At 38.7% G+C, this 12860-nt stretch overlaps 1 protein-coding gene across 9 annotated transcripts in view; it reads right to left on the reverse strand.

The window, feature by feature from the left end:
* znf469 (zinc finger protein 469) overlaps window positions 1-12860 on the reverse strand; it is a 181108-nt gene that overhangs the window by 163297 nt on the left and 4951 nt on the right. For 8 of the 9 annotated variants that reach the window (XR_011694238.1, XR_011694241.1, XR_011694240.1 and 5 more), the window contains exon 2: window positions 4656-4721. The exons of the other annotated variant lie outside the window; for it this stretch is intronic. The gene's annotated coding sequence lies outside the window, so the exon portion shown is untranslated. The remainder of the gene's footprint in view (window positions 1-4655; window positions 4722-12860) is intronic. 9 annotated transcript variants of the gene reach the window in all.

The following is a 12860-nucleotide window of genomic DNA, read 5'->3' on the forward strand; positions in this document are numbered from 1 at the left end:
ATGAAGGCAGGACAGATAGAACTGGCCTGGAAAAAGGATGTGGAATTATAGCTTGGTGTGATAGCATATCAGGTTTTCCAGAAGATGGCTGTTCACTACAGGTTCCCTGGACTCCCACTTTTTTTGTTGTTGTTTTTATCTCGGTTTATTTCCTCTCCTTTTGTTTTGCTTGGATGTCTGTATTTTGTATTGGTTTATCATATCTGTGTATTGTCGTTAAATTTTTCAGCTTTGCAAAAACACGTTTAATAAAACTATGTTTTAAAAAAAAAACATTTTGCTTGATGAAGGTCTAGCACCAAAACGATGCAAATACATTGTTTATTGCAAGTTAGGAAGCGTCAGGGTTTTTTTAATTGCTACTTTGAAAAAATTTCTCACACTACATATAGGGCTGTGACAGTATATTTGGGATATCGCAAATTTAGATAATGGCACCAAGGGGGAAATAGCCTTCTACACAGCTGTAACAAGTCCACTAAACAGACAGGCTGCTGTTGCTGTAATATGGACTGATAGCATCTGTCCCGTCTGCAGCCCCTCAACTGGAACCATTGCCATATTGCTGGAAGGAAGCGGACCTGTTATTGTTATGACCTCAAAGGCTTTGGGTGGTCCACATGCACAAATACATACACACATATGAAGAGAGACAGAGAGACAAGAGACAGCAGGCACACGCAAATATAACTAAAACACTTTGATATAAGCTCTCAAAACACCTGCCATTTCCTTTCTTAGGAGAGCACACACATCGCTGCTTGCACTGACTTAGAAGGGCATGCAGTGCATTCACCCACACTTTCATATACAAAATTAATCTCTGGAATGCATTTTTCCACATAACCAATGCAAACTGTTTACAGTTAAAACATCTACACAGGCAGGCCTATCCAGTGATGACTCATGTTGCCAAAAACACTATATACACTAAACACTAGTATGTCTATAAACACATGCATACACATGTGAATAGAAAGAGATATGCATCAGTTACAGGCTAATAGTTTCCACAGTCATATGTCAGCGGATGATGTGAGATGATGCTGGCAGAGATTCATTATGGCTACAGTACATCACAGCCCTGTCCAAACAACAAAATGTTTAACCTCGCCCAAGATAAGCAGGGCAGAGCTAATCTCCACACAAAAGGCACAAAAGACACAAAGCTGAACACATTAGCACGACAAATCTGGGGAAAAAAACACAAAGGTGCGGCTTTTAGCAGGTCTTTTCTCAGCCTTTGGTTACTTTTCCCTTCAAGACTTAAGATCAGGTCCAGCATCAGGTCCATTAGTGGCCTGGAAGCATATGTTCAGCAACACACTCAATGCTATTTGGTTTAAGAGTTCACATACAATCCATCAGCATCCAGCAGAGTGAAATATTACTGTATCCAGTTAGCAGGAGTGAAACTCTAGACCCGAGAGGACACAGGGATCACACATGCAGACAGGAAACACTCACCCACCTGCAGACAGACTGAAAGAGCCATACCCATATTGCCTCTAACAAACCTTTTCAGCAGTCCCACTCCAATTGTGCCATGCCTATGCACACATATAACACACACAAACATACATGCACATAGACAAATAGTGGCAATCAGCGGGTGGATGTCAGCCCCCAGACAGGAACTGCTCCCAGCATTTGTAACGTAGATCATAAATCACCACACACCTCGGGATAATTATCCATTAAGAAAGAGAGGTGAAACTTGTCTCTAAAATACAGTGGCCCTTTCAAAGACCACACCACTGCATTCAGAGTTCTGCCTCCTGTCTGGCAGTGCTGTCATTGATATGATTTTCACAGTGCATGGCTTTGACAAAACCTCAACACACAGAAGCAATGTGCAAATATAGGCCTACCAGACTGCACAAAGATGTATTAGTTGCTGTGCTTGTGGCTTTGTTGCTCATTGCTGTAGATTTGTTATCTATTATTCAAATATGAACTTTTAAATCTTTCATGCATAGAGTTCAGGTCACAACTCAATTTCTGGTTAGTTTATAATAATGGAGTTCTACACACCACCTGGGGCAGTATCAGTAGATCCATAGCATGCTTAGCATTCAGCTGAGTACTGTAGTTAATACTGTGTTCTGCGTAAGAGAGACCTTGAGGCCTGAAGGCGGCAGATCCCAAGATTTGGAGCCTGGTGTTCATATTCTTTGGATTTCCGCTATGTGAATCTCATCAATTATGTATTTACCTGCAATCTGCAGGCTATCTGTTTTACACAGGAGAAGAGGGGCACATTCTACCTGGTAGCAATTTAGAGCTTCAGACTGATTAGCTTACCAGCAGCTCTGAGGGCTAATCATAAATTTGGATTCAAAGGTGAAGTTCAACCCAAGATTCATTACTGATGACGCCATATCAATGGTTGTTTCCAAAAACTTACCAGACAGAGGATTATACAGCATCAACATGTTATCTGGGTTTTTAAAACATGTGTATTAGCTGAAAACATAATGATAGCTAGCGATCCATCATAATCAGTCTGTTTATACAAACAATTGCAACACATCACAACTACTATACCACTGCCCCCTAGTGGATGGACCTTGTATCACAGACCACCAATGCTGAATATACTGTACATGACCATATAATGTTCTCCTCCTGTGGCTCCTCAGCTTTCCAGTTTCTACTGTATTGTATAGAGTATCAAAATAATTGCAAAATAATTATTTTTGTATTTATGATTTGTTTATGGTTTTCTCACATAAAAAGTGAGAAAAAAAATCAAAAATTGGGGCTGTAAGCACATCTACGTTTACTTCCTCATTGAAAAATCTAGATCAGGCTTTATGCCCCGCTCACCACCACTGCTTGCGTTAGGTTGACAGGTGAGACAGCAGTGCCTATCGTTATGATTAGTGGAGGAAACATCAGAGAGACTCAGCCACATGATTGAGCCTCAGTCAGACCCTGACTCTTTTTGATGAGTTTTTGAGGAGTTCATTGTGCACCAAAATCAGTGACTAGAAGATGTATCGGTCAGTGTAGTTAATTGGTTATTTTGTTTGTTAGCGTGTAACTGCAAGCGGCTAACACATAGTTAGTGGCTGTGCTAATGCAAACTATCTGTACTGACAAGGTTTGGTGACCAGTAAAAGATCAAAGTGCATCAAGATGGTTAGTGTTAGAGGAAACATCAGAAAGAATCAGCTACATATTTGAGCCTCAGTCAGAAGCTCAGATGAGGAGACAGTTGTGCACCAAAATTGGCGGCTAGCAGACATATCAGAAAGGTTAGCGTAGTTACCATCTTTTATTTGTTTAAGCTGTTTGTTAGCTTGCAACTGTCAGTGGCTAAAACAGTGGTTGTGCTAATGCAAACTCTAGCTTGTAGCACTGACAACGTTTCAGGTTTATTTTGCCCTCCCCCCACCCCCAGGAGTGGTTCCTTAGTTATGTCACATATGAAACCGTGGCTGTCTGAATCTGGTTTTATCTGATTTTGAGACTGTCATTCGTTCACTGCAGTTCCAAGGTGGAAATGCGCAGCCATGGCACTGACTGTTTATTTCACTCATGATATGTCTTGTATAAATAACATCATATAGACATGTCAATAAGGTTAAAAACTTTTTCATTTTTAATATTACTGTTTTCCTTCATTCGTAAACATTGTTTTGCCAATTTTACTAGAAAAGCCATCAAGGGTACACCAGATTGTACTAGTTTGACAGCTCAAGGTCTTGAAGACATCAAAGGATAATTTGAACTGTATGTTGCCAGTCACCAGGCAATCAAAAGAATTTCAGCATATAACATTAGCTAGCAGGAATATTTTTTTCAAAAGGATTTTAAATGGTTGTAAAATAAAATTGCATTGAAATTAATTTGAAACTAACCAAACAAAGGACCTCAACCCAGCTATAATCCCAGTATTGTAGGCCTACAGTTTTTGTGTTGTGTCCACCAAAACTATCAAAACCTAATGCAGCATAATCCTCTCCTTCACTTTTGATTCATATGTTCAGTACATTCCAAACGCTAGTTCTCTGTTATACTTTTACAGCTTCATAAATCTAAGGCTTTGTTGGAAGCAGAATATTAAGTAATTTAAGATGAAGTGAAGTTTGTTTCGTTTCTAACGTGGATCAACAGTGGAGAAGTGGATCACTGGGATCTGTGTATATGGACATTTTAATGTCTTGACATGATTTCTCACATGACCTTGGTCTACAATTTGAATTCAGTATAACTGCTGTGAGTCCAAGTTGACAACAGCTGTCATCCTCCATGAAGAAGCATGCTGCACTGTTCAGAGAGACCTTTCATGCATACAGGCCATGAGTATTTGCTAGTACAGTATTTATTTATTAAAGTTAAACTGTAATTATTTTGTGTTTTAGATTCATTCAATTTTGATAACAATTCTCAAAAACAAACAAAAATCTAAAATCTCTATATTATATCATACTTTTTCAGATCTTTTTGTTTGTGCATTATAACACATTTCTAGTTGTATTGAGACTTCTGTCTTTCTATACATCCGTGATGTACAGTATGTGTGCAGCATAAGTGCACATACATTGCATTACTTACAGCACTCAGGATACATAAAGTCGGTATACATGCACTACAAGTTCAAAATAACTATTGGTTATTAATGCATGCTAAAATAATTCTGCACTTACTGTTTGAGTTTCTGTATGAGTAGCACCTCTTTCAGCAGCTGATCTCTGCTGCTTGGTCACGCTCTCCTATCAAGGACAGGTGTAGACAAAACGGTTGTTTGTTACACATTGAGAGACATCAGTGAAATAATTACACATCGCTGGCTCATTAAAGCATTCAATGAGTTTGATATCCAAAAGAAATAGAGGTGCTACAGGCAGGGAAACAAGGGTGCACATGTACATCTTGATAAAACACAATGACACAAATGGATGACGCCCAGGATAAAACAAATAAATAATGACAGAGCATCCCGCCCGCAAAAAAAGCCTCCTAATCCCAATATCCCTTCCCACTCCACGAGAAAGTTAAATATCAGACAGTGGGTTGGCAAGTGCTTCTTGGACACACCTCAGTAGTTGCATAAAACCCTGCATATCTCTGCAGAATAAACAACACAACAACAATGCTAATCAATCAGGAAAATAACAACAGAATAATCTGGCCCATCTATTGCAGCAGTAAGAAAGAGCATGCCATACACTGCTATCACTGTTAAGTCCTAAAAAAGTGACAGTATGATTTCCATGTTCAACATCCATGTTCAAGATAGAAATGCTTTGGAATGATGCATAAAGCAATGGCAACCACACTGTCAATCAAAGTCAAGAGTGCCACAAAGTGTGAGGGAGCCAATGAAAATAGTGGCTTGAAGCGAGGTCTCTCACTGTTTACTCTGAAGATGTGCCTGTGCTATCAATTTAGGGAGGGACATGTTCTTAAAAGGGTTCCAATCGCTGTTTTCATTTATTCACAGATTGATTTCAACACAATAACATATCCAGTAAAGCATTAAAAAGCAATACGATTCCACATATGGCTGCATTGTTAAGCTCACTACAAACAGCAAAATATTTGGTAAAAATCAGTTCTACTAAATAAAAGACAGCAGGATTTTGAGATTTGGACACTTGCAAGGAAAGAATAGACAAACTTACTTGTGGGAGCATGCAAGGTCCTTAGAATCAGCTTATGGTTGAGAAACATAAAAAGTGCTCTACTCCTAGCCTCCAGCATAGAGTGATATATTAGTGGAAACGCTGACAATGACTCATATTACAGACTAGCTAGGCACCTCATCTGAATTCCAACTGAACTCAGCCCAGCTGGATAGCGACAATCTGTGATTTATTTCTGGTTGAGTTTGACAAAAGAGCCATAAACAAAAAAGAGAATAAAATCAAAACATGAAACGTAAAAACTTTTATTTTTAAATGGATTTTCAATGGTAAATCTGAATCTCAATTGCCTGACACAGCAATGTGGCTTGTGGAACTGTAATTAGTGCACTCTTTTTTTCAGGAGGGACTTTGTTAAACTGGATTCAACACTGGTTTGTCAGCGGCCTTAACATGCAACATGAGCATGAGCTGGATTTTGTTTTGGCCACTAAGTATCACAGAGTTTAAGGTTTAAAAAGTCATGGAAAGCACTGGTAAGTCAATACATCACAGACCATTCCACCAACCGAGAACTGTAAATAAGCACTTCTTCTTTAAGAATATCATCTGCTAGTTTTCTGCTAGTTTTCTGATATGTGGTGATTAGTTTTCTAAGAGACAGATCCCCTTATGTGGACTAACCATTTTTCAAATATTTGTTTATTCATGTTTATTAGGAGACTCCAAGACATTTCAGAGTCTGGTAATCCTGAGGAGAAAGCTACAAAGCTACAAAGGTAGAGTACAACAACCACATATGGAAGACATTGTGGGAAATTAGAGTACAGTAGTTGAGACACTTATACAAGCTATGCAATATGTACACAGGAAAAGCCCCAGCATGCATCTCAGTCTAAAAGAGGAGTGGGGATGGGGGTGAATGCTGGCAAACAATGTTGGGATAAAGCATACTTTTCTGTGCCAATAGCCAGAACTGATTAGCCCTAGAGACACGTGAGACACATGGAAGAGATTACTTACAGGTGGAGAGGAGGACACAGCAAAAGACGGCAAAAATAGAAGTGGTTTTTGCAGGTTTTAAGCTGTTTACTAACATTAACAACCTGCTGGTAATAAAGTGTGTGTGGTGGACAGAAAGTGTCACAAGTGAATGGTTGATTGCTTCTGAAGTGCAGTGTGTTTTGTACACACACAGTCATGTATAATCTTTATCTGATTGTCTACATCATGTTTGTGCATTGAAACAAACAGGCACTGTTTGCTTCTAACCACTGTGGTCTCACCACCTAAATATTCTTTAAGCAAATGAGTCCCCGTCCACAGTATGAGCTTTTCAGTCAGACCCTCTAGCTACAGTGACAACCGCACATGCTACAGTACAAACACTATTCCTCATAGACTATTCTGAAAACGCATTATCTCGTTTCATGCATATGGTTTGAATCAAGGGGGATTGGCTGTGCTCAGTGTTTAGTATCGGAAAGCTGTTATTTTCAAAGGCCCAAAGGGCCTCCTCTTTCAGGGTCCATGTACTGCACAATGTAACTTTTCCACACCAAATACAGTGATGTTTCTCTGAAACAGACAGAAGAGACTGGGTTCTGAAGGAAACACTGGCTGATGAGGATGATGCTCTGTTGCTCTCTGGCACCTTGCCAGTAAAAAGTAGTGACATCCGAGCCAAAGCCCCACTGTCAAAACACTTCTTTCTTATCAAATCATTGTGAACAGCTTACCATGAACTGTGGAAACAGAGACCAGAGAAAGTTAAGGGTTTTTTTTCGCACCCAAGAAACCAAATATCTTTGGCCTCTTTCAGTCAGTTTGGATGATGGTGTTCACTCTATTGTCTCGGTTGGCTGATAATTGCTGAGCACTGTTATCTGAGAATGGAGCCGTTCACAGAAAATTTCTCTGAGCAATGCCTTCAGGACCGCAACCTGTAACCTAACAAAATAGTAACAGGCAAAACAAAAAAGCTATGCCAACAAATGTTCTGAATTATAACAGAGAAAATGAATACAACAAAGAACAGCACTGATTGTGGATTACGGCCTCGGTATACAACACTTCTTATCAACCAGTGTATAATTATGTGTAAATGGCAAACAAAAACAAAATGTCCAACTGGCTCAGGGACCTGACTAAAAAAGTCCACAATATTTTTGGAAAAAACAATAGTTCCCCTGTCCAAAAAGATGCCACAAATCAAAATACGGTGATTCAAATTTATCTCCCTTGTAGGCCTCTTCCTCTTCTTCCCCTCTTAAGTCTGGGGTCTCCTTCACCACTGACGCCTCTGGCTTCCCACCACCACCAGGTCAGCTCGCCAGAAAGACGAACCAAGGAAATTGCCAAACTGTTTGTCTGTCATTTGATCATTTTGCAAGCCGTTTTCTGTGGAAAATGTTGGTGAGACCGTTTTTGTGTGTTCATGAACATCCACAGCTGTTTTCCCCATTTCTCCTGTGCTTTTCCTGACACAGATCATTTAGGCAGATGTACACTCCACCTGGGGTAGAACTGACAACCAAAGCTCCCCTGTGCTTATTATGGCTGTATGAAACATATCCTGTCTTTAAGAACTATCATGTGAAGGGCTTGGTTGAATTCACTCAAACAACGTCATGCCATCAAACACACACTAATGCCTGGGTAATCCACCTTTCCCAGAAGCTAAACACCAATATATACACTTTTAACTGGAAACACGTACTTAAAAAACCTTTAGTGTGTACATAGTGGATGTTTACATATACATGTGGCTCTCTAGCTGGAAGCATCTGTTTTATGCGTCCCCATGATCCAAACTTCTTTCATCAGCATCAGGCAAGCCCAAGGATGTGTCTGCCCAAATCCCCTTCTTTCCTCAATTTATCCTGCATGCCCCCTATGCTCCCAGTGCTCCCCTGACAGATCTCACATTATCCCACCACACACCCACCAACCTCTTCATCAGCAGGCTTCCATGTCCCCTCCAGTGATGCTCCTATGACTGCCTAAGCCCATTACAGAGGCTCCTGAACCACCATACAAACTCACAGATACTACAGCCCTGTGTGGGCCTGTGAGGCCCGGGGCCTGACATGTGGAAGCAATCACAGCAGAGACAGATGAAATGATATATAGTACTAATACAGAGATGGATCAGTAATGACCGAGATCTAATGTCTAATCAAAATACATTCACTCAACACAAGCAGTGACTTCATAGGTCTGTATGTCTCAAAGCGGAGGCCCTGGTCAGTAATGACCTGGATCACATATCTTATCATAATACATAAATGTGAGTGCTTCCATTTTAAATATTAGTCAAAACTACTGTTCACACAGAAACTCGGTCAACACAACATTACAAAAATGCTAAACAGAAAATCTAAAGCATTTGAAGGGGGTTGAATATTGATAATTGAATGAGATTATCCAATATTTCCTTTTTCTAGCCACAAAACCATTCCTATTACTTGATCCACTTCCCTTGTCTAGCATACTCTTCAGAATGACTCTTTGGTAGGAGTTGGGTTCAGCTGAGTCAAATGCTCAAATTACACATCATTATACTGAGATGCACAGTGATGGGATGTAATAGCTGCCTCCATTTTTTATTTGGTTCCAGATGGGTAAAATACACAGAGTTTTTAAACACTGTGTCAAATACATTTTCTATCTTTTAGATAGATTTTCTTTCTTAGCAGAAGAGCACTGTAGCAACTATTCACACATTTCACATGAATAACCAATACGTAATCTGGTATTTTTTAAGTTCTTAGTCTTACATACATTTTGTTGCTTAAAACTGTAGAAAGTTTAAGCAGGAATACTTACACTGATGTGAACATTAGCTTTAACTTCAGAACAATACATGAACTTTAGATAACAAGAGCAATGCCAACTTTATGCCTTATTTCCTCACTAATAAACACCTCATATTGTTTGATTAATCCATATAAAAACATAAGAGTAAAAACATGTCGCCTTAAACAAACAAGATATAACATGTTTAATTTGAGAGCTTTAGAGGTGTTGGTAGAAGTTAACCAGCTGCCAACTGTAGCCTAATGTTTAGGTGGCAGACATGAGAGTGGTACCAACCTATTCATCTAACTCTTGGTAAGAAAGCAACTGACCATATACTGAGCAAATACTGAACTATTCCTTTGAACCTAAATACACTTAATAAGTGATTCATACAGAGTGCATTCAACAAGGAACTGTGATACTGTGTTGAGATGGAATAAGATGCAACTCTACTGCAGCCAAATATGTACATAATGTAAACATGTCTGTCAAGCTTTAAAGACCACTTGCCTCTACTATAACCAATCTGATATCTACTGTATGGCAGTTACTGTGATACATTCATTCCCTTTCTCTTGAAAACCAGTTTCTGTGTAGACTGCCAAGAAATAAACAACAAAATGTCTGTATTTTGCATTTACTTCCAAACCATATCACTACTTAAAATAATAGACCATAACATTGAAGTGAAAATTAGGAATCCATATGCCCACATTAGAAAAGAGATATGGATCTGTATCACACAGAAACATTTGTGATACTTCAGATTATCCAATCTGACCATCAGTATGAAAAATCATCCTTTTGGCTAAGAACCCAAAACAATTTTCACTCTAGAATACTTTGCCAGCATTTGATAAATGACTAAGTAATGAAATGTTTGATATCCACTTTCTTTCAGCCTGCCTCATCGTCTTCTGCTTTAGTTAATGATTTTCTTCATTTCCCAGAGAGCAGACCTCTGAGGGGGAGTGAACTTGTTAACTTCAGCATGCACAGCTGAGGAGTAACAAAAATGGGGATAGTAACAGTGAGAGAGCGAGTTATTTCAGGAGAGAAATACAGCATATTTTGTAAACACAGGACACTGTGGTCTACTGAGTCTGATACTGAAGTTTAATTAATTGCTTCCTTGTCTCAGCGCAAGATGTTGTGCACTGGCCTAAAATGGTCTGTGGTCAGAGAGAGCAGTAGTGCACAGAAAAAGGAATGAACAAGTGAATGTCACTGTATACTCAAGCTTCAACCACAAGATATGTTTTGAGGGTCAAAGAAGTACATAGAACAAGGTAATCAGATGACTTAATGGAATATCCAGGTAGAGTTTTTCAGTACAACAAGTGATCACGTACATTTACATTTACTCATTTGGCAGATGCTTTTATCCAGAGCAGCACTACACAAAAGCTTCATACTCTGTAACAATTTAGAACATACCTTCCGTTCTTCTGTTTTTAGATCACTAAATTCTTTATTTTGAATCACTCTGACTAAGTGATAATCATTAACTGGTTTTCTTAAGCCCTCTCACCCAAACTCTGCCATCTTTGGCTAAAAGGTATCTGCACCCAAGTGAGTCTTTGACTGTACAAGAGTGTCTGCTGGAAAACAATGCGAATAGTGAGAACATTCTTGAGAATATTTATCTGTTTAACTTGATTGTTTCATCTAATGGTGAGGGAAATTTTGTATGTGCTTTCATATTATACATCTTTTATATCTTTTTTATCATTATTTTTAATAGTTTTTAAGGGGCCTCTGACTTATCCACAAGCAGAGTCTGTATATTGCCTCAACTTTGACTGATTTCTCTCAGAAACACCCTGAGGTGAAAACTGATCTGTTGTTTTTTTTATATATATTATAGAAATTACCTCATAATAAAGTTTCTAAAGCATGCTTGCATGTTCCTTCTCTATCTGTCCAACAACAACTTAAGACTAAGTCATTTAGGCCCTGGTCCTAAATGCTCACAATATCTACCACTCCCTTTTAAGCACCCTGACACTTTCAACAGCTGTGAAAATACAAATATTTTTGTGAAATGTTTTTCTTTGCCTTTTGATCAATTGTAGCTTGAGTGGAAAAATCTTGGAACGATATTATATTATCTGTATTTACCCAGTTATCCGCAGGATTAAGAAAATAAATCATTACCTCAGACAAGAGTATGGACTATCAGGTACAACACTGGTGGTTATTTTGTGTACAGTTATATTGTTTCTAATCATGTCAAATCAGAGGGTAGCAACCGAAACGTCACAAAGCAGAGCTGTAAAGCGTTGGATTGCGCCACATGCTAAAGTGGTGCCTGTTTGTAACCTTTCTGAAATGCAAACACAATAGAGAAAATGTAAGGAATGTAGGGGAAAGAGTTCTGAACTCTAACATAGAAGCAGATGAATAGGAAAATATGGCGGCAGATGTTGGGTGGTCAGTAAGAGATGCAGTGGGAAAATTTACACACTACAAAATCATCCACAGCTATTAGCTAAACTTCAATAATAGACTCATGGAGGACAGTTACTGTTGGAAGTAACAGGTGCTTTTCTCCATTTAATGTGTGGATGTTCTGCTTCAAGGATTGAGCCAGACCAAACCAGATTTTGTTGAATGGCTAAAACTAATGACACACTGTCTGTTTTGAATCTCTTATTGCAAGGACTAATAATTACCATGTTGGGTTTTTTTGTTTGTTTCTGTAAGTGTGCTACCCCAGTTATTGATACATGATACTGTTCTATTACTTATACCCTTCATTTGTCTCGACAGTTTACTTTATTTTTCTTACTGTATTTGTTGCCAATTTTCTGCCCAGATTGTTTTTTTTCTGTCTTTCTCTCCCTCTTCTTACTGTGGCAAGACTTCCAGAGTTAAGGGGCATCGGCTAATTACATTATATTGTGGGATTACAGGGTTCATTAAAAAATATCCCTATATTAGAGATTAGTGACACTAGTGTTTTGAATATACAGTTTGAATATACAAACAATAAAGTATAAAGCTAACGATTTCTACTACAGTTTTTATTGATAATACTGTACTATAATACTAAGGCTAACTAGGTCTATACTGCAAAACAACACACACAACACACACGCACACACACAGAATACAGTGCACATATACACATTCTCAGGAATCCAATGTCATGTTTCTGCCAATATATCTTCAGGTAGTACTCTCTGCATCATAAACTAGGAATGTTTCTGAGTCAAAGAGATAAATGAGAGTCGGCACAATCGTTACCCCTCATTCATCCCACGCACACATTTGCCATCATCTCGTTGACAGCAATTGATCTTGTCACAACATCAATAACAGCTTTGTGACCCAATTTTTATAAATCAGTTCCGCAATTACAACCTGAATGAATAATTTACCACCCTCTGATTCCACCTCAGGATATATCCATCATAACTTAAATTGCGAGTTGTTCATCACTTACGTTTTTGTGTGTGTAGC

The sequence above is a fragment of the Trachinotus anak genome, unplaced genomic scaffold, assembly GCF_046630095.1.
Source record: "Trachinotus anak isolate AG129_WGS33_773 ecotype Australia unplaced genomic scaffold, CSIRO_AGI_Tana_v1 ptg000002l, whole genome shotgun sequence".
Lineage (NCBI taxonomy): Eukaryota > Metazoa > Chordata > Actinopteri > Carangiformes > Carangidae > Trachinotus > Trachinotus anak.